This window comes from Cavia porcellus, unplaced genomic scaffold (assembly GCF_034190915.1).
Source record: "Cavia porcellus strain 051 isolate PalLab524CR breed Dunkin Hartley unplaced genomic scaffold, mCavPor4.1 scaffold_19, whole genome shotgun sequence".
Taxonomy (NCBI): domain Eukaryota; kingdom Metazoa; phylum Chordata; class Mammalia; order Rodentia; family Caviidae; genus Cavia; species Cavia porcellus.
Window position 1 is genome coordinate 34816073 of NW_026947502.1, and position 22037 is coordinate 34838109.

The 22037-nt window shown below is 39.3% G+C and overlaps 1 protein-coding gene and 1 non-coding gene across 4 annotated transcripts in view; both read right to left on the reverse strand.

Moving 5' to 3' along the window:
* Positions 1–22037, reverse strand: part of Mcc (MCC regulator of WNT signaling pathway) — a 406401-nt gene that overhangs the window by 201567 nt on the left and 182797 nt on the right. The window lies entirely within an intron of this gene.
* On the reverse strand, positions 7345–7474 carry LOC111757848 (small nucleolar RNA SNORA70). The gene has a single exon (XR_002792109.1). It is a non-coding gene; the product is annotated as a small nucleolar RNA SNORA70 (small nucleolar RNA).

Here is a 22037-nt window from a genome sequence, read left to right on the forward strand (position 1 = left end):
TGTATTGCAGAATTTCGGGATGCACCATCAAATAAGAAACATCTGGAAGGAAAAGAACTTCCCTGACATACTGAAACTCAAACAGAATCAAGAAAGAAAAATTATCTCCCTATAAGGCCAGGACTGCTTCCCTTAGGTTCTCAAAGAGGGGCAGTATACAGCAGAACTTAGAGAGTCAGTGAGGACTCAGCAGTGTCTTAAATTACACAGGACATTCTGCCGTTACATTAAGGGAGAAGGGAGCAACCATCAAACCCTGATGAGACAGTCAATGACAAATATCTTCCCCAGCAATCTTAATCTCTCAAGCAAAAATGACAAGAGTAAGTGTTCAGATGTCAGAGATGGGAAAACTGCCTGGGAGATAGTCCAGCACAAGCTCCTTAGTTTTCACAAGCGTAAAGGGGATGTAGGAAAAAAGTTGCCCAAAGGACACCCAAAATGACACAGAGAGAGCTGGGATTACACCATCTTCCTTGCATCCCACAGCACACTGCCTCCCTGCATCTGTTCTGCTACACGCTGAGACATGTTCCTTTACAAATATTTCCTCTGAAGTTACTTAGGTTACCAGACCTTCTCTGTGATCCTGTCTTCTTGCTATTGGAATCTAAACATCAATCACAAAGTTATGTCATACGCTTCCTGAGAAGTGCACAGAACTGTTTATGCAAGTGGTGTGGGGAATTCAGATCAAATGTTCAGTGACTCAAAACTGAAGACCAAGGCGGCTAACACTGGGAAACGCATGTGGCTTTTTCTAATGGGCTGAGTTCCAAGCATGTGTAATACTACTCCCTCTGCTTCCTAAATCCTAATGACGGGAATCTTGGGGTCAGTCCAAGGTCGATTTACATGCACAGAGGGAACTCCCGAGGGTGGTCTTAGAAAAACATGGTCCCCAAAACAGGTAAGTTTAGCACACGTCATTCCAACCAACTATCTCAACTGACAACGTTCTGTCCAATTGCTTTGTTGCACAAAGGGTTTACAGCTTTTCCCTGCTAACTTAAGAGGCAGAGTATTTATCTAGAAGGCTTTCTTATAGTACAGCTTTAAAAATTCAATCAGAACAATTTATTTCAACTCCAGTTTCCTGCCTGTTAATCACTGCTGTTCAGAAGAAAATAAAGTTAATCAATCAGAGCCCTAAACTTCAGGAGGCATATCCAGTTGTCACATTATCACCTTTATGAACGATACCTATGCCAGCCACAAAAATCGGAAACATGTACATCAGTCTGGCCAATCTGACAGGTATTTTCTTCCCTGATTTTTAATCTGTACTACCCACTTTTTGTTTCTTTCTTTCTTTCTTCTTAAACAAGAAAGTTGTTATCGATTAGGTTTCGGCTGTTAAAGTTTCCATTTGACCCTGCTCATTTGTGCTTGGAAATGAAATGCCACCACAGAGTGTACCACCAGCAACTTCAAGGTAGAGACAGCATCTCTGGTGGTCTGGAATCTTTCAGCGAGGTCTGTCTAGCCAAGGTGACCATACAGGACTAGAACAGCCCAGCTGTAACTAACATGACAGGGCGAGTGTGAGGAGGGGTGGACGGAGCAGGAAACCGTGGCCGTGAGGAGGGCCAGCCAGTATACAGTGAGTGGTAGCTCCTCAGGCTTGGTCAATTTCCTCAAAGAGGAAGACTCAGCCTGTTATGTTAGGTTTATGAATTCTCAAGAAAACCGAGCCATGTTGGAACTTAGAGGGTCAAGCAAGAAAGCAACATGTCCTCCTTCCTGGTGAGCAGCCATGGCACAAGCAAGCAGCAGGCAATCCAGAAAGAGAACCAGTCAGCATCTCCCGTGAGCCTACCAGCGGTGTATAGGCTGAGAATCAAACATCCAATTCCCTACCCATCTAGCAACTGGGGGCCAGAGGTCTGAGTATCTCTTGGAAGGATGCTATATTTGCAATATAGCAAATAGAGGGGATTTCCTTCTATCTTCTCTTTGGAGGCAAATATTGTTTTCACTGTTTTGCTTTGTTCTGATGAATTGTTTTGCTCTACGCAATATTCTGTTTTGATTGGTTTTATAGTGTTTTGTTTTTGGTTTGATTTTGCTATAGCTGATTGAATGGACAACTACTGTAAAAATAACGAGATATACTATGGCACCTATTACTGCTATCCTGGTGTTCTCCTGTGAAGTTCTGTACCAATTTCATTGCATTGTTTTAATTGGCTTTGTTCTGTCTTGTTCTGTGGCATTTTATTACCTTCAAAAAAAAAAGAAAGAAAAGAAAACCATGAGTCAGGGTTTAGGGGAAGTATCAATTTTTTAAATGTTTTGTTGAAAACAAAGCAAAACACTGTAATACCCAGCCAGAAAGCCCAGCAGCTTGCTGTGCTCAATGGGTTTGCAGTGTTTCCCCTTTCCTTTACAGGAGTAGAGATCATGCATACTCGGTGCTGCTGTAAAAACTGCTTCAGATTGTCAGGGTCAAAAATCATCTGACAGCCTGAGAGGATGAGCAAAAGAGGAAAACAAAATGACAAATTATTAATGCTACAGCCACACAGAGCCAATCAAAGCATTTTGAATCCGTGTAATATTAGCAGGTAAAAGTTAGCAAAATTCCACCCTGTCCACCCCAAGTCAGCAGAAAAGTCTGCTCAACCCTCTTCTCCTGTTTTGCCTTAACAGCTCACTAGCACCTCATCAGTAGCTACATCCTGTTTCTCAGATGATCGTAAGCCAGTGTTCTGGACCTCCATTCCCATGGTGCAGTTCCTAGTACTGCGGACACCACTGCAGCACAGCATGCCCAGACTGCAGATGCTTCTCCTAACTCACTGCAAACCTTGTCCACACAGCACAAGCTGCCCAAATGACTCTATCTTTAAACGTGCATAGCATGAACTCTCGGGAAGTAAGCAGGAAACAGCTAACAGTGGCTGCCTCTGGAAGGCAAACAAAGACATGGAGACCAGGTTTAAGCAAGGCTTAGTTTCTTCTGCATGTCCTTCTGTACTTTCTGGATATTTTTAACCATGTATTACTTTCTAAAAAATACATTTTATTAAATGTAATACCCCTGCAGATATGCAGATCAAGAACCAAGACATTTCCATATTTCAAATCACTACAACTACTTTTATAAGTGAGCTGAAAGCATGAGAAACCACAGCAGAGCAGGGGATACATGCGCGAAGACAAAAGTAAAGTTGGAAATTGGCAGGATCTGAGGTCAGAAATTTAGACCTGAAAGGAGGCTGCACTACAGCTCTCCTTCCTCAGCTTATGAGGGAAGGCAGCAGCAGACATCTGCTGTCTGCCAGGTGGTCTGGCACCCTCAGCGGGGACTTCTCTCTAACTGAGGAAGCTTCAACATATCCTGCTTCCTTTGCATGGACAGAATACCTGTTTAACACACTCCTTTTCAGCACTTCCTCCTCCTGGAAAGGAAAAGCAGAGCCAGAAGATAAACAAAGAAAGGAGGTGGATGAAGTTGATGCCAGAGAACTGCAGCGGGAGGGAAAAAAAATGTAGTCAAAGATATTAGAAAACCTGTGATACACACATGAAATAAATATACTGTCATGAAAAGGAAAAGACATTACAATTAAAATTTGGGGTTTTGGACTCTGAAAGTCAATAAAAAAGACAGGAGAAAAAAAGAGGTCCTGAAATTGCTAGAAAAGAGAAAAGAAAAACAGTTCGATAAGACAGTTTCAGTACAGAGGCCTAACATCAACTCACTGAATTTTTAAAAAAAGAAAAGAAAAATGAGGGACAAGAAGATAGCAAAAAGAAAAAGAGAATTTCTAAGAGCAAAAGAACATGTCTTTACACTGGAAAAGCCTACAGCTACTGACCATAATAATTGGGAAAAAAAAGTGATTCTCATGAAAGATCACAATATTCAGGAGAAAACGTTCTGCATTTCCAAAGAAAGATCCATACAAAGGCTCAAAACTCAGCAGTAATACCTGCAATAAGAGTTCTTTCAACTGTCTATGCAAATGATGGTGAACTCAAAATTTCATACGCAGCCAAGTCACCAATTAAGTGTGAGGGAAAATAAGCACAAGCCCAAAGTGTACTTGTCATGCCCTCTTTCCGAAAACTTACTTCAAAATATATTCCAGCAAAATCAGAAATAAGTCTAAGGAAAAGGAAAACATAAAATCCAAGAAAAAGTAGAATTATGCCAAGAATAAAAGGGAAAAAAATTTGCAGATGACAGCTGCACAGCAGGTCCTGAAAGCAGTCATAATATAGCATTCAAAAAAGTTGTGTAATTCACAGAATCATTTATAGGGCTGACAAAAAGACAAGTATTTCTCCCATCCAAAAAAAAAAAAAAAAAAAAAAAAAAAAACCTGTCCATTAGAAAGGCCAGAAATTACAAGGCTGAGTAACAGTGTTCATACATGAAGCAAATGCAAGTTTGCCATGATCCTAAGCAACTGATCAACATAGAGAGTATTAGACACAGAGGCCTGGAATATCTTTCTTCAAGTGGCCCATGTTTAGTAACCCAGAATTTCATATTTATGGTCCATTCATGTTCTGATATCACTTTGTAAAAGGCTCCAAACCCAACCAAGATCCAAAGCAGACCATCTCCATGGATTTTACAACATTTGATGGCTGAGTAATCTTCCTTTCCAACCTTTTTCCCTTACCTGCCCCTATGATATACCTTAAAACAAAACGAAGCAGAGCTAACCTTGTTTTGCCAGCCTCCTTTGCAGCTTGATTTCAGAACTAAACATATGCTCTGAGGTCCTTTGGGGAGGCTTCTTTTACGAACAAATGGGCCAAGTCTTGTGAAGAAAAAAGCTTTGTGGTTTTTCTTACCTGTTTTTTTTTTTCTTCCGCCATTTCATGACAATGATAAAAGCTACATACTAAGAAAGCTGGGACCGGAATGTGGAAGTTCCAAAATGATTTTCATGAATTCCTTCTGCAGCCCTGGATGGATTTTTTTGAGATCACAAACTAAGCCACTAGCAGTAAGAGAGCAGCTGGCCAAGTGTTGCTGCTGCTGGGGGAAAACATTCCTAACTGTGAGAAGAGATCACTTCTCATTTTCAGTGAAGCTCAGTTTGAGTTTGATTCCTGCTCCAGAGAACAATAACCCAGTAAGGATTTTCACTTCAGTCTCAAAGGACTGTGATAGGGTGTAGGACCTCCAGAGTTTGTTCATTTAAACGCCATGTCCCAATCAAAGCCTCACTGTGACACTGAATGGGACTAACGAGACACCACATCTGCCCTCCTGGACCCCATTAAAGTACTGGTAGACTTTACAACATAACATGCTTCCAGGGTGTGGGGCAATGTTACACAAGCATAGCAAAGGGAATAATTTACGTCAATCTAGTAAAATTTTAAAACCTAGCAAAACTTTAAAATTCAAAAGCATGATTTTGGCCTGAGTCAGGCATATCAACACTGAGTCTACCACTAAACTGTGAATTGTTCACTGAACAATGCCACGAATGAGTCAAAATAATATTTGCCTTAAATCAATTTATATTTTAGGTTGGGTGTGCCTGTTGTTTTGGGAATTCACCACACCCCCAAACAAATTGAATCCAAATGGAAGGCTCTAGTTAAAAAGAAGCCAGCATGTTACTTAGCTGTTTTCCTCAGTACAGCGTTCCTGCTTCTCCCCAGCGTCTACAAAGGATGCCGGGGAGCCACCACCACCACCCTTACTGACTTCAAACCTGTCCTCACCACAGCACCAAACATTTCATTCATTTAACAGCATTAAATGAGTACCTATCATGTCAGATACTGTGTCAGATGTTGTGGATATACAAGAATAAGAAAATAACCTACCAGCAAGGGCTATGCCTATTGCAGCCAGGGATTCATTCACAAAAGCCAAGACTTCATACGTGAAAGGCACCAACCCATCCTGGATCACACTTCCTTGAGTTCTCTAAGGTGACTAACTACTTCAGATTGTAGTAAGAGCAGGCAACCTAGCAGAAGGTCTACGTGGCTGTCAATTATTTATCATGCTCCATTAACCCTCTTCCTGCATCTGGTTGTGCCAAGTAGTTGTCACAAACTTGCCTCATTTTGCCTTTTCCAGTCTGTCTCATGAGTGGAGATTAGTGGAAGTTTGCAGTGTAGAAATATATAAGCAGCTACAGATTTATGGGGCTAAACAATTGGAAACTTAAGGTCACAAGCTTACAGTATCACCTCCAGTCATCCTAAGTAAGCTGCATGGAACCAGAGTTTAGGCTGCTAACAGCTTTGGGCATCGGCCTAGAAGCTGTAACTGAGAGTGGGCAAATCTCCAGAGTAAACAGAGATGGGAACATGAATTCAAAGCTAGAACCTCAGGGCAGGGACTCAGCAGCATAAGTGCCTGCTTGGCAAAGGCAAGGTCGTGAGCCAACAAACAAAAAAACACCAAAGCTAGAACCTCAGGGATTCCAACGAAGAGGAGAGACAAAAGAGAAGGGGAGACAAAAGAAAAGATTAAGAGAGCAAAAGACCTCAGGTGATGGAGGTCAAGAGAGAGGAACCGTCATTCAAAGGACTCTGACCTGAAGTGGAGTGTACAAGTGAGACAGTGAGTAAGAAGCGAATTTAGGAAGACAGCGTCTTCATGCTAGGAGACAGAAGTGGGCTGAGAGGTAAGGCAGCAGCATGAAGATTCTGACAGGAGGCACAGACAACTTTGGAGAAGATGGAAAAGTAGTAGCTACAGGCCCAGGTGTGAGTTTTAAATATATTTAAAGGTTGTTGGGAAGGAGTCCCTAAAAAGGGCAGGCCTGGAGACAGGGAGAGGGAAGGAATAACCAATGAGACACAGTCCTGGAGGAGTAGAAAGCGCCCTCCCCTAGTGTGCACTTGAAGACAGGAAACTTCAGACTTGGTGGGGGTGGAGGCAGGTGCATGAATGGTACCAGTAGCATCATACTAGCTCTCTCCACTCCCCACAGAGCAGAAGCCAGAGCCTCTGCTGACATTGGTCAGACATTAAGTTTTTGTTGTGGTGGTTGCTTTTTTGGAGGCAGTTTCATTTTGGTGTACTCTGGACAGGAAGTGGAACAATTAAGGAGGGAAAGCACAGCGGAAGCCCTCATCAGAGTAGGGCTCACCAGTTGTACAAGGAATGACACCTGGGAATGTATTTGTTCCTACAGATGTTCAGGATAAAATGCTTCTGAGCCAACATGTCCTCAAATTCATCTGGGTTAAAGCTGCTACAGCCCCACTTCTTTGAAATGTGGATCTTCTAGCAACCAATAAACCTGAATTTGGCCCTGCAAAGGGCCTCTTCACACACTCCTTGTGCTGCAAGTATCTTGAGCCCATACTGGGAACAGCCTAAGACCGGGATTACTGAAGTCCAACAGAAACAGCTGTCCCCAAGGTCCCTGGGGGAACCCACTCAGGCAGCCAGTTGTGTGCATCACCAGGAGGCTGCTTTTTGTAGCCACTGTGCAACAGACTGTCATGAGGGAGCCCAGACAGCAGGTATGGAGCTCAGTGAAAGTAAAGAAAATATCCATCGACCACTGTGGTGAATGGAAGTTTCCAAGGCAGTGTTTTTCGATGAGCGTGTAGCAAAGGGTCACAAAATTACTACTTTTCTAACAAGGGCATTGAAATCAAAGTATACCACATATAATAAAGCAAGAATTATCTAGGATAAAATTAATGGGGACAATTATGTGTATACTGAATCATGATATGAAAATGTATTTTCTGTGGGTATCAGTGAAAGTATCTGACAGTCGATAGGTCAAGATAAATGAAAGGAAAGAAGTACACTAAGGATTCAGGTAGTTGGAAAGCAATTTTAGTTCTTGGTGACACTAATTTACAGTGTTCTGATTTGTGCCTTCACCTGGCCTGGATTAGAGGAGGTAATTAAGTTTAAATGCCCCTGTTAAATGCTGTGACTCAGGAGAGAATACACATAAAATACATAAAGTAACATATCTTATCACTTACTTTACTTAATTATGCTAATTAAAACTTTTAAAGTAATTTGACAGTAAATTAAGAGACTATACAAGAAGAACAAGATCTGTACTGCTCTGTTGGACCACATAATTACACTTTTTGCTATCCATTAAAATTCTAATACCAGAAGAGCTTTAAGTGATCTACTTGTAGATACAGCAAGTGTAAAAAGGTTAAAAGATGTTGTCTTTTAAACCATTCACAATTCTGTGATTTACAACACGAAAAGCAAGACAAACACACACGCTACATTATTGTTAAGTTACCTTCAACAAAAGACAACTCAATTCTCTCTTAGGAAAATACTCCTCTGGGTCTGGGGATTTAGCTTAGCTGCATAAGTGCCTGCCTGGCAAGTGTGAGGTCATGAGTTCGATCTCTGGTACCAAAAAAAAAAAAAAAAAAAAACAAAAAAATACTCCTCTACCTCGAAAGAAACCAGAGTGACTCCATTACAGAGAAATACACTTACTTTCCATTCTGTCATTTGTGAGATGTCCCATTGTTACAGATGAATCCTAACTTAATCAAAAATGAATGTCTTCTTTGTAGAGCCAAGTACCGAAGATTTTTCAGGGATCGAGACTGTCTTTTCAAAATCAGTCAGCCCTGACTTCTAAGCCCACAACATCTACCTCGTGGGTTACAAAACAGCCCTTGAAGCAGTGAGTCAGGTAATAGACTCCACCTCCCACCTCTAAGTCATTTAAAAGGACCATTATCATTTACCAAAGGAAAACAAAATTAATTAGAAAGCAGTTTGCTCTTAATATGTTTCAAAAGTCATTTACAAAGATAGCTGTGAAGCCATTTTATTTCTTAATCTCCAGTAATCAGCTTAAATTTGGTAGGGGGAGGAGCTGGAAAGAACCCCAGGGCTATTATTTTTCCCTTGAGGATGAATCCAACTCCTAGAATAGGTTAATTTTCATTCAAATGAAAGTAAAGCAGTTTTATATGTGTAACACTATTCTAGGCCCCACAAGATCCTGAATTTTACTCAGATAAATACGCATATCTGGGAAAAGTCAAGTCTCAACCAAACTGTATAAGCTTAACAATAAATGACTCTAGGAAAGACAAAGATGCATAATTCTGCTGATCAACCATTATTATCTTTCCATATAGCCTGGACTTATTATAAAGTCAAGAGTAGCAACAGGAATCAGTGATTCAAAATGCAAAAAAATGCTTCAAACCCAGAAATTCACTTAACCAAGGGGGAGTTGCAGACTTTTTGGTCTTGGGACATTTATACTCTTAAATACCTTTGCAGAGTTTTTATATGGGCTATGTCTATTGCCATTTACCATATTCAAAATTAACTAAGAATTTCCAATTACTTGTTTCTTCACTAAAAATCACTTTTAAGTTACATATTGACCTAAAAGTTTTTATGAAAAATAACTAGTTTTCAGGAGATAAAAGTTTAGTGAGACTATTGGGTATTTTTGCAAATCTTTTCCACGTCACACTTACTAGTCTCATGCGAGCTTCTACATGTAATCTGTTATAATGTTGTTTAGGCTGAAGTTTGTGATTACCTGGTCTCAGACAGATATAGTTAGGAAACAAAAAGGTATTGTCTTTTTAGATAACTATAGGTTTTCTTTGTTTGTCTATTTTTTTGGTACTTCCTCAAAATTCAAAGAGTAGTACTTACTAAAAATTAACTGTAATCCATCTAAGTACCTATCCAAAGGATCTGAAAACACTATGAAGAATGGGGCTGGGGATTTAGCTCAGCGGCATAAGTGCCTGCCTTGCAAGCAGGCAGTCGTGAGTTTGATCCCTGGTACCAATAAAAAACAAAAACAAAAAAACACTATGAAGAAGAGACACGTGCACTTCTACTGTTATTGTGGCACCACCCACAATAACCAAGGTACAGAATCAGCCTTAATGTACATCAATGGATAAATGTGTATGGATTTTAAAAAACTGTGGTGCATTGATAAACAAAAGAATACTATCCAGACTTTAAAAAGAAAATTAGGGGCTGGGGGTTTAGCTCAGTGGCATAAGCACCTGCCTTGCAAGCAGGCAGTCGTGAGTTCGATCCCCGGTATTGATGATGATGATGATGATGATGATGAAGAAAAAGAAGAAGAAAATTGGGTTATTTATGACAACATGAGTAAGATGGAAAAACATGTACTCAACTAAGTGAAATAACCAGGCATAGAAAGAAATATACCACATGCTGTCATTTATATGTATGCTAAAACAATCTAACTCTTAGAAACAAGAGAGTAGAATGGTGGTTACCAAAGGCTTGGGTCAAACCACTGGATTTTTATGTAATAGACTACAGAGAATTTGTCTAACTTCATATTACAGTTAACATTTTAATTTTTATATTTTCAGTTTTATTGCACATGACAATTTATAATTACATTTTATGGGGTACAAAGTATATCATGATTTGTTATAATGTGGAATAATGAAATCAAGCTAATTAATATTCCAGTACTTTAATATTTGTCATATTTTATGATGAGAACATTCAAAATCTGCTCATATTTTGAAATTTACAACCCACTGTTACTATGCTTACCATTCTGTATGATAGGTCCCATTAAAGAATAACCTTATTTCCTTCTGGCTGATTTTGTCCCCTTTGACTATCATCCTCCCATCCTCCCCCACACCCTCATCCTTTGGTAACCACCATTCTACTCTCTGGGAGGCTGAGGCAGGAGGATCACAAGTTTGAGCTCAGCCTAGGCAATTCAGAGTTAGTGAGATCCTATCTCAAATTTTTTTTAAAAGGTAGAGGTTTGGAGGATATAGCTCAGTGCAAAGACCTTGGGTTCAATCACCAGTACCCCCTCCCCCAAAAAATCTAATAGTTCATCTCAAATTTTGAAAGGATCTTTTACTTATGCATGACTATGGAAAATCTGTTTCACTGCGTTATGCAGATATTCCAAATTCTACTAAGTATTGTGATATTCCAAATTCTGACACATTCTTCACAACATATCAACAAAGCCACATTGATTTGCATTACTATCAAAACGTGGTACCTCACACATGTATTTCATTGATACAATTTTTATGATTTCACGTAGCAGTTAAAAATAAATTTTAAAATATGTATGCACACCATTAGGAGAAACATGTTCCAGTACTGGAAAGTCATCAAGCATAGGGTTAGGAATACAAATTCCCCAAAATTCCAATTTTCACTTTTCATTTGACAGCTAAAATTTTACCACTGGTTACAAATACTGTCAGCTCTCTTTTTTGAAATGATTAACTTACCACTGAGCAAATATCAAAAGGCAAGGCTTCAGTGCTCAAAGTGAGTAAATAATATGGGAAAAATACATGCTCATGATATAAAGTGAAAGCTATGAACAAAAATTACTTATATACTATATCAGGTGTACTTTAAAAGGTTTGCATATTTCTTCCTAAGGTTTTTCTGTATTAGACAAGTAACAAAACTCAACTGAAAACCTTTTCTTATGCAGAAGGTATCTGCTTAAGAGAAGAATTTACAGACACTCATTAATGCCAAATAATAATACTTATGGAAAACCTGACATATATCATCATTTCTGAATTAAATTTAAATGTTTAAAAATCTTCATTTACGGGGCCAGGATTTAGCTCAGCGACGTAAGTGCCTGCCTGGCAAGCCAAGGTCGAATGTTCAATCCCTGGTACCAAAAAAAAAATTTTTTTTCATTTACTTAAACTGACACACAAAAATGAAACAAATATCAATCTTAGTCTATTAGATCACACTGTTCTTTCAGGATTCTGACAGAACAAATGAAATTTGTCCAAAATCCAAGGGACTTCTGTTAATCACCTTTTTTTTATGACAAAGTACCCACATGATACTGTGTAACTCCTAAAAGTTGGGGTTTTTTGTTTTGTTTTGTTTTGTTTTGTTTTGTTTTGTTCTTTTTGAGACAGGGTCTCACTATGTGGTTCAGGATGGTACTGAATTCACTTTATAGCCCAGGCTGGCCTCAAACCTGCAATGATTCTACTGATGTGGCCTCACAAGTACTGGGATTACAGGCACACACCACCACCATACCGGTTAGTCCTAAAAGTTATTTACATTAATGTTACTGAAACACACACCAAACTACCTGGTTATTTTTTTTAAAATTCAAAGGTCCCTATATATATCTACTCACTGCCAATAAAGAACTAGAAGGGCTGATTAATGAATTACTACCAACTCAAGAGCACTAACTTTTCACATATGTGAAAAGAGCTTTTTTAAGGTACGAGATCCATGCAAAACAAAAGGCCCCAAAACAAAGATGCTCTAGCACGCTCCACTTGTGGGCTTCTTCAATCTTTGCAGCACATGTATAAACTAAACAGAACTCAACAATACCCCACTAAAAGTTATGTCAACCTCATGACTCTGGGCACATTACTATTTGTGCTTTCAACTATCACATCTGTAATCAGGTAGAGAGGGAAACAATAAGAGAATCCACTTTTGGCTTGAGTTTCCTAAGAAAAGTTACTATTTTTCTGATCTGATAATCATTTATACGTAAGTCATCTCTCCTTGATTGCAAATCCTTTAGCATTGAGCCCAACTTTTATCTTCTTGTCGTCTATCATCAAAGCTTTTCAAAACACAGCTACAAATCCAAGCAGTTACTGTTTACCAAGTACTTAGGGGCAAATATAACACATCACCTTAAGTTCCCATCAGGACCTTGAAAGACAGTAATAATTCTCTTTTTATAAAGTAGAGAAATTGAAGGTAAATTTTCTAGCCTCAGGTAGCTTACAAATAACACAATAAGGATCCAAGCATAGACACAGGATTAAACCTAATGATTCTCAAATTCTGGCATGTTTTGAAATCACCCAGAAGGCCTGATGAAGAAAACTCTTGGCCTCCCACACCCTAATTTTCTGACTCCCTGGGTTGGGAGGAGGGCCATAATATCTGTATTTCTAACAAGTTCCCAGGTGATAAGGATACTGCAGTAAGAGGGACCACACTCAGAGACACACACTTCAACCTGCTTGGCACAGGCAGCCGCACAGAGTGGTTCAATGTGTATGCTTGAAAGCAGTGTAGGTTAGCACAGCCACTGAATGAAGTGGAGTATTAAAAGGCTAGAATTCTGACGTATATTTCAAAATTCAATTTGAGAGAAGTTTTTTCCTACTTGTATATTCTTCTACCTTCAATTGGTGCCCTTCAGGAATATCTATCTCAGGCTCTAGTTTTGTCTCATGGCACCAAAACTGAATCTGCAGACTAGCGATCACTAACCCTAACACGCTGGCAGAAAAAACAAAAGTCCTCAATTCTATACCTTTCAGAGACAGAATGTTCTCAAGAGACTGAACCTAATTAATAATGAGCATTTGTGTGCTTCTGCAAGACCAACTAACAGTTAGCAGGCAAGATCTGGAGACAGCTTTCCAAGATGACTAGATAGTGGGGATGGCAACTAAAATTAAATGATTATGATGGAGAAGACCTTTAATGGGAAAGGAAGCTGAAGGAAAAGACAAAGAAATGGAATGTACAAGACATCTTCTCAGAACATTAACTCTGGGTCAGATGTTAGCTATCATACCAAAGAATTATAGCTGTGTTTCTACTGATTAATCAGTAGTGGTCTTGATTCACTCTGACCGCAGAAACCTCTACCTAGGAAGCTGCAACACTGACACTATTAAAGCATGGCTCTTTCAAATTGTTTAAAACTCTCCTACTGAAAGTCACACATTGTCAGCAACATTTCCTTTCTCAGAGTAACATAACTTCCAAGGACAGGGCAAAAAGATTACAACAATTTTATTGCACAGAATCTACTCTGAAAAGTAAATGTTGTAATGTAGCAATTGTCTAAGGGGTTATCTTCAGGACCATCTTAATTTTCCCAAGACATTTATGGTGTGGCAGGAAACAGCAGGGCTATTGCACACCAACTCACACATCATCTCAAAAATGGCAAAAGAACCAAAGGAAATAAAAGAAAAAAGAGAGAAGGAAAGAAAAACAGTAGTATATATTTGAAATGAAGAGGGAAAAAGAGGAAGGAGGGAGGAGGGGTGAAGGCACAGATACAACCAACCAACCCATGCTAGTCCAGAGGAACCCAAACTATTTACTGACTTAGCATAAGTCACATATTTCTTACTTCTTTTTTCTTTTTTGGCTTGTTTATTTGTTTGGTTGTTTTGAGACAAGGTCTCATTACGTACTTCAGGCTGTCCTTGAACTCACTATATAGTTTATGCTGGCCTCAAACTCAGGGGCAGGGAATGCATTTCATTTGGTCCTTTAATTCTTCACCATAAGGCAATGCTCTGGGAAAAACAAAGGCACTAGACACAAGTACTCTTTTAGAAACAAAAATCAAATGGTTCCCAAGAATGAGACATTCCAGAATTTAAAAGCGTTCATCAGACAAATCCCTACTGGAATGGTTTCCTAAAACCAACATTTGTTGGCAAGGATACAGAGGAACTGGAACCTTCCTACACTGCCAGTGAGAACATAAAATGATACAACTACTTTGGACAACAGTTTGGGAGTTCCTCAAAAATTCAACATATATTTTCCATTTGACCAAATTTCCATACAATTTACTCATAGCTACTTACCCACAAAAACAAAATATGCTGCTTGTATACACTGTTAACAGTAGCTTTACTTATAATGTCCAAAATCTAGAAATAATGCAAATGCCATCAACAGATAAACAAAGAAATTGTGGGACATTTATTGAAGGGAACAGTGTATTCAGTATCAAAAAAGAATGAATTACATGAGTTTGATCCTCGGTACCAAAAAAAAGAAAGAAAAGAATGAATGAGATGAGATATATTATATCCACAAAGATGAACCATCAAAATTATTTTGCATGAAAGCCAGCCTAAAAAACAAAAAGCATGCATTTGAAGATTCCATTATATTAAATATTAAAATGGAAACTCAGGTATTGTCTTACTTTTCTCTACTTGCTCAGACAAAATATCCCCAACACCTAAAATTAAGGAAAGAAAGCTTTATTTAGCTCACAGTTTGTGGAAATTTCAGTCATATATCCATTGGCTTTGCACATGGCAGAGGGGCAACAGTTCATGGCAGCAGAAAACAAAATAACAAGAGCAAAACGGGGAGGAGAAAGAGAGAGCAAGCCTCTTTTCTGCCCTTACACTATGGGGAAGCTACATGTAGCACTCACACCCACAATACCAGCATTGGACAATGAATCAGTCACAAACTCTAGAAGCCTATCCCGCATGAGGCTTTGGGGGGCATCCAGACACAAACCTTAACAGGTGTAGTGACAGAAGGCAGACTAATGACTGCCTAAGAATGAGGAAAGATGAAATTCTGGGGTAGGTGGATACAGCTTATTATCTGTGATCAGGGTTTGATGTGTGTCCACCTATTTAAAAAAACCTTCTCAAATGTATACAATTTATTTTATGTCCATTATACTTCAAAAAAAACCTTTTTAAAAACATGCACATAGGAGCTGGGGATTTAGCTCAGTGGCATAAGTACCTGCCTTGCAAGCAGGTGGTCATGAGTTCAATCCCCAGTACAGATTTAAAAAAAAAAAAAAAAAAAAAAACTGTATCCTAAAATCATGCACATAGATCTCTCAACTACTGAGGAGAGAGAATAGTGTGAATTTCAATGAATAACCTAAAGATTAGAAAATTCTGGAATTCTGATCTGGGCTTTGCACAAAGCATTACACAATAGCACAGGAGACCTGGTTTCTCTGTGTCACTGTGGAAACAGCTGGCCTCCTTGCCTTGACACAATCAGAGTAGGGTCTCAGGCATGCGCCAAGCACTTGAAGACTGACCTGCTAATTATTAGCCCCAACATAGAAAACTAGCTAACCGGACTTCAAATCTTTCCTTTGTTTCAAGTTTATTTGGAACACTAGTCAACTGTCTTACAGAGGTCCTCTGAGGTTAATGAGAAGGCTAAAATAGCCGGTACATACACTGAATGAAAGCTGTTCTCACCACTTCAGTTGTCATAAAAGTAAATGGCCCCCTATTTCCTTGAGGTTTTCAAACTATAGCCTGTGGGCCCAACCTACCTGCCACCTGCACTTGTATCTGTAGTCTATGAGCAAAGAAGGCTTTTCCCATTTGTTTTAAGTATACAGGGTCTCTGGGAACTCAAAGATTAAACAGGAATTTGAACAAACTCCTGTGTTTCTCTCCTTTCCTCCCTCACTATACATCTAGTTCCTAGTTCAGATGCCACTGTATTTTAAAGCTCCTCTGTTGAGATACAGACTAGAAATCAGTTATTTCCACATAATCAGGAGATGAGTCAAGACCACAGATCCAGTATGACAGTGCAAATGGAACACAACACAGTTTTCAGAGTAGGTAAAGGGGACACGTATGGTAGACAATAGTCCAAGTATCTACTTTTACAGTCATCATGCAGGCAGGTGGAAAAGCTGTGCATACTTAGAATGAAAGATAGTCAATCCTCTTGCAAGTAACAAACCTTGAAAAACCCTTACAGTATGGAGCAGTCTCAGGTGTTTGATTTCAACCTTTACTAAAATTCTAGGTACCACCCGAATCCCAAGAAAAATTGGTATTCTTTTTCTATGGTTCTTCTAAAAATATCCTTTTTCGTACCTCAGGTAATTCACTAGTTTCAATGTACATTTTTCTTCCTTCTCAGTTCCCTTCTCAACACACACACATCACTACCACCTCCGTCAAAGAACTGCCATCATCTCTGAAAGATTCTGTACAGGAAATAAACTCAAACTATAAATTCACTCTCCCAAAGTAGTACACCCTCCTGTTTTCCCAGCAACAATCAATTACATAGTTTACATATGTGTTATACAACACACCAAGAGTTCTCACGAATGTACCCAAGACTTGGAAGTCCTTGGGAAATTCCCAGTTACCTACACCTGGTTTCATCTGTGTTTATTTGGGAGAGGGATGGGCAGCAGATGGGACAACACTCCTCCCACACAGGCAAAGGTACCTGTTGCTCTTGTAAGCTGTTCTATGCACCTTGTTATACAAGAAGTGATCTTTCACATCACAGGAAGAAAACAATTTTGTACAGACAAAAACCCTACAGACTAAAGAGATTAGGTCATAGAATCAGGCATGGGATTTAGGTCATATTTTTAAGCCCAGAGTGCCTTGTTTCATTTCATGTTGCTTTTTAAAAGAGAGCCCAAGTTACTGACCATGTGGCCTTGGGCCAATAATAATTGGGTCAGAGAATCCTACGCAGATATGACTTGGCCAACAGTTAGCTAATTAAGAGAATTTAGCAATGATCACATTATTAAACCACTTCAGCAGAACAGGTTTCATGCTTGCCTGTATCCTAGGGTTGTCTAACTGGCTGGCTCAGACAGTCTTCTAAGTCTGTCTCCATTCTCTCCCCCTTCCTCCTCTTCTTGTCTCCCCTCCCCCAGGCATGTTCCACCTAAGTAGGTCTTCTTCATAGACCTCTGCTCCCCTTTCTTCAAATTCTGCCAATCTGGACAATCTCATTGGTTCTCAGCTCACCAGTAACATAGCAACATGACATCCTCAGCGGCTCTTGAGGCTAGAAATTCACTGGTTGTACCATCACCAAGCCAAATGCAATTAGTAATTCTGCCCAAAATTTACCCTTTGATACCTAAAATTCATTTTCACTCCAGGAAAAGTAATCAATCAATCAATGTTCATATATATTAAATGCTGTTCACGGTAACTGATTCCCTCCCATTGGTAAGCAAGGCTGTCACTCCATCTCAGCTTATTTTGATGGGGAGACCACTTTCCAGCCATCTGATGCCAAATCAAAACACAGCTACATAGTGAGACACTGTTCAGTAAGGATGAACCTTGAAAACATGAAGTGAACGAGGCCAGTCACAAAAGTCCATATATTACAATCACTTCACAAAAGAAATCCCATGAGCGGTTAACTCCCTTCCTCTCGTCCTTCCAGTGAACCCTTACAGTACTCACTTTCGTGGCTGTGGGTTTGCTTGTTCTTTCTTATAGTCTCACCTGTCTGTGCTGCCTGCTCCCAGCACACTCTGCCTATATCTGCTTCTCAAATACACAGCAGCGGCGGCAGCAGCACCACCACGGGAATCTTTTTCTCCCACCCAAGCAGAGCCTTTTATGATGCACTATGCCCTTCCTTCTTCAATTTCCCTTGATCATTCCTGCCAGCTGTTTCTCTGAATACCTACCACAAAAGTGTGACTTTTTAGTAGCTAGAGAACAACACAACTTTGCATCCTGTCACCCAGTGAACTGGGTGAGTCAAAATACAACTAACACAGCTAGACAGGTTTAAGCCTTCTGTCCCCTCTCCATCTGCTAGGCCTAGATACTGTTATACAAAGTATCATCTATTTATTGACTATTAAGCAGACCATTAAGTGCTGAGAAATTAAGGGTTACTGCTTATCATCTGAAATCTAACCCTTCTGTTATGATGTGAGTAGAGTTTGCACTGCCCAAGAGCCCAATGCAGTTAAAGTCCTGGTCTCCAGATTGGCCTTATTGGGCCAGTAAGATGGGAAACCTTTGAGAGGTAGATACTAGTAGGAGGTCCTTAGTTCACCAGGATCATAAGACAATTCTGAAGGGATCCTTTGGTAGTTCACATGAGATAGTCATAAAAAGAGTAAGCTTGGCCCTTCTTACTGATTCCCCATGGGATCCTCTTCCCCAGGAGTTCCACCATTCGACACCCACCATGATGCTACTGCCAGAGCCTGCATCATACTGTTCCAATTTCAGCCTCTAAAATCATGAACTAAACAAAAACTCTCTCTGATAAAGTTAGCTGTCATAGGTATTTCATTTTAATAACACAAAGCTAAGCAATATGACCCAAGAAGCTACTGGCAGAACCAAAATTTTTTAGTTTGGGAAATGGATTTGTTTTAATCATCCATTAGTAAATATTTGGTTATCAAGGAATTACAGTAGTTTTAACTTGTTTTTAGAATGTCTAAACACCGGGCTTAAGAAAGGGAAAAAAATCAGCTAAAATATACCACCACAAAAGAGTCAGTGACTTTACTCACTGCCATCATGACTGATTAGGGCAGGACAAAGGATAGGAATATTAACAGTGACTGATGTGAACTATAAAGGCCAGATTTACCTAATTCCGCAGGGGAGGGGATACAGAATGCAACGTAGAAGCAAAAGGTATCAAAGGAACACAAGAGGAGTGACAGCAAAAATTAGAAACAATGAAGAAAGCAACAGAAATAGCAGCATGGGTGACCATTTGATTGAGAAGACTATAAGAATAAAGAAATAAATATCAGACCAGATTTACAACCTAGAAGGAAGCAGAATATAATTCTCTGCTCACAAACCTCTGGAACATAGGGAGGCAAATTTCTTACCTGGGCCAAGGCCCTGCAATATGAGGGAGGGGGATGGGGTGCAGGGCCTTGGCCCTTTGACTCCAACAGGCTCTGCTGTAGGGAACCAAAGGCTGGTGAACTCTTTCTTACAAGGTTTTCATAGAAATCTTGAGTGATAAAGAATGTGTATGTGCTTAGACTCCCATCTCTTGAATTTAGCAACTGCAATGAGAACACATCAGAAAAGGACTATCTCTAGAATAATATGATATTTTCTCACAGTGACACTGAAACAAATGATTAAATTGTAGACGCTTTCTAAATCTGATTAATGTTATTCAGGGACTCCCATAAACTGTTTGCCATTTATTACACTTGCTAATTAGGAGCAGTAAGGTCTTTATCTTCCCCAGCCTACAGTCACATGCTCAGGATGGAGCTCTGCTAAAAGCAGGACTCCTGGCTAATACTGTTAATGAGTTTAGCACTGCCAAAATGTCAATGGTTTTTTATTTGTTAAGAAAGGGCCTAATTTATCTAGTTCAGCTGCCCTTAGTAATTTTCATGGAAATGTCAGAGCAGCAATCAAGAGAAGTGAATGGTAATGAAGATGATTACTAGAAGGGTAGCAAAAGATAATATCCCACCGACAAATGCTTTTGTTTTACTTTCACTACTCTGTTATTTCTTGTGGATAGAAGGCACAAGAGTACACACACTTTGGCACCAACACAAAACCACACATATTTTGTCTAGGGTGCAACTGTATTTTTGAAATTTTGAAACATATACAATGTAAGAAGTTTAATTGTAAACTTTCCAAAGGAAGGAAGTGAACATATGGAAATGTTTTAGAGAAAGAGGTGGGAAAGTTGAGCTGTATAATAAAAATCACTTTCATTCACCACAGATTTTAGGATGCTAAGAAAAGGGCACCTGAAGGTTAGTATCTAGATATTTTTATCACTTTTGCACTAGGAACATTTATTTTTGTTTTTGAGACGGGGTCTCACTGTGTGGTCCAGACTGGCTTTGACTGTGTAGCTGAAATTGGTCTCCGACTTGTCATTATCCCCCTGCCTCAGACTCTGAAGTGCTGGGATTGCAAGTGTGCACCATTAGACCTGAAGAAAATTCTGGTTTTATGACTTACTCTAGACAAACTAGGAATAAAGTTTCCTTGTTCAGCATTTTGATTTATCCATTTTTGAATAAGCCTAAGTAGTTAGACGTGTAATAATTCTAAGAGTTAGTAATGGATAATATGGCTGTTTATCTTTCAGTCATCGACGCCAAATTGTCTATGCATGGGGGCATTCACTTGAGCTTGCAACAGAGGAGGGAGAGTCCATGTGCTGATCTGGGTGTCTGGACAGGCCTTTCACTAACAGAACTCCAAAATTTACCATGAACACACACTGAATTCATTCAAGCCTTTATAATTAAGGAGAGTCATATAAAATAAGGAATAAAAGCACTCAGCCAAGTCCCCAAGAGCTGACCACATATGGATTAAAAATTCCAGGCTCAAGCTCTCTTGGTAAGCACCCCAAGCATGGGCCAGGAGAACCAACGCTCTGGCCATGGTGGGACTTGGGCAGCTTATTCTTCTGCCCTCTTGGTAAGTGCCCCTGGCATGGACCATGAGGGGAACCAGTGGCCCGGTGAGCTGAGAATCAAACACACCCTCTCCCATCGCTACTGGGGATAGATGTCTCAGGATCTCTTGGGAGGATGACCATATGCAATATAGCAAATATGGAGGATTTCCTTCCATCTTCTGTTTGAAGGCAAAGGTTGTTTTTACTGTTTTGTTCTGTGATGTTTCTTTTGGTCTATTCAGTACTCTCAACTGGTTTTATAATGTTCTGTCTTTAGTTTGATTTTGCTATACCTAATTGACTGGACAACTATTGTGAAGATAATGAGCTGTACCATAGAACCTATGACTACCATCCCAGTATCCTACTGTGAAGATCTATACCAATTTCACTGCATTGTCTTGACTGGCTTTGTTCTGTCTTGTTCTGTTGTATTTTTACTACTTTCAAAATAAAATTTTTTTTAAAATTCCAGGCTCCCCACATAACAACTTTTGCATCTATTTCATTCCCTCCCTGACTCCTTTTATCTCGCATAATGGCAATAGAAATATTCTGTTATTTTCTGATGTAAAGTTAATGTCAATTCTTCTAACTAGATAACCTAGAGAGTATGGTAACAAAGGCTCTGCTTCGAAAGTTGAATTCCATGTGAACATAAGCTCCATTTCCAATTTCTATGCTCATTGCATCCAAGTAACTCAGTATGTCTTTATTCTTTTCTTTAAAAAACAGTTTTAAAAAATTTTATTTATTTGGGGGGATGGTAGGGATCAAACTCAGAACCTTGTACACACTGCTAAGTGGTCTAAGTTATTTCTCTTCTTTAAGTGAATGGGCCTACATACTACCAACAGAGGTAAGAAAAGCCTTTGACAGAAAGGTTATTATTTCACTTTGCTTCTTAAATTTCCTTTTAAAAACTAAGTTACATATGAGCTTACTTCAGTCTTTCAGGAAAATTAATTATTTTCTAAAACAAGGATAAAAATACTCCACTATCAATTCATTAGGCTTAACTACACAATTTAACTAAATTATTCTTTACAGCAGACCACTCAAAATTGAACCCATAAATGACCAAGTGTGTTTACTTTCAGATAATGAAAGGAAATACTGTTATCTTAGA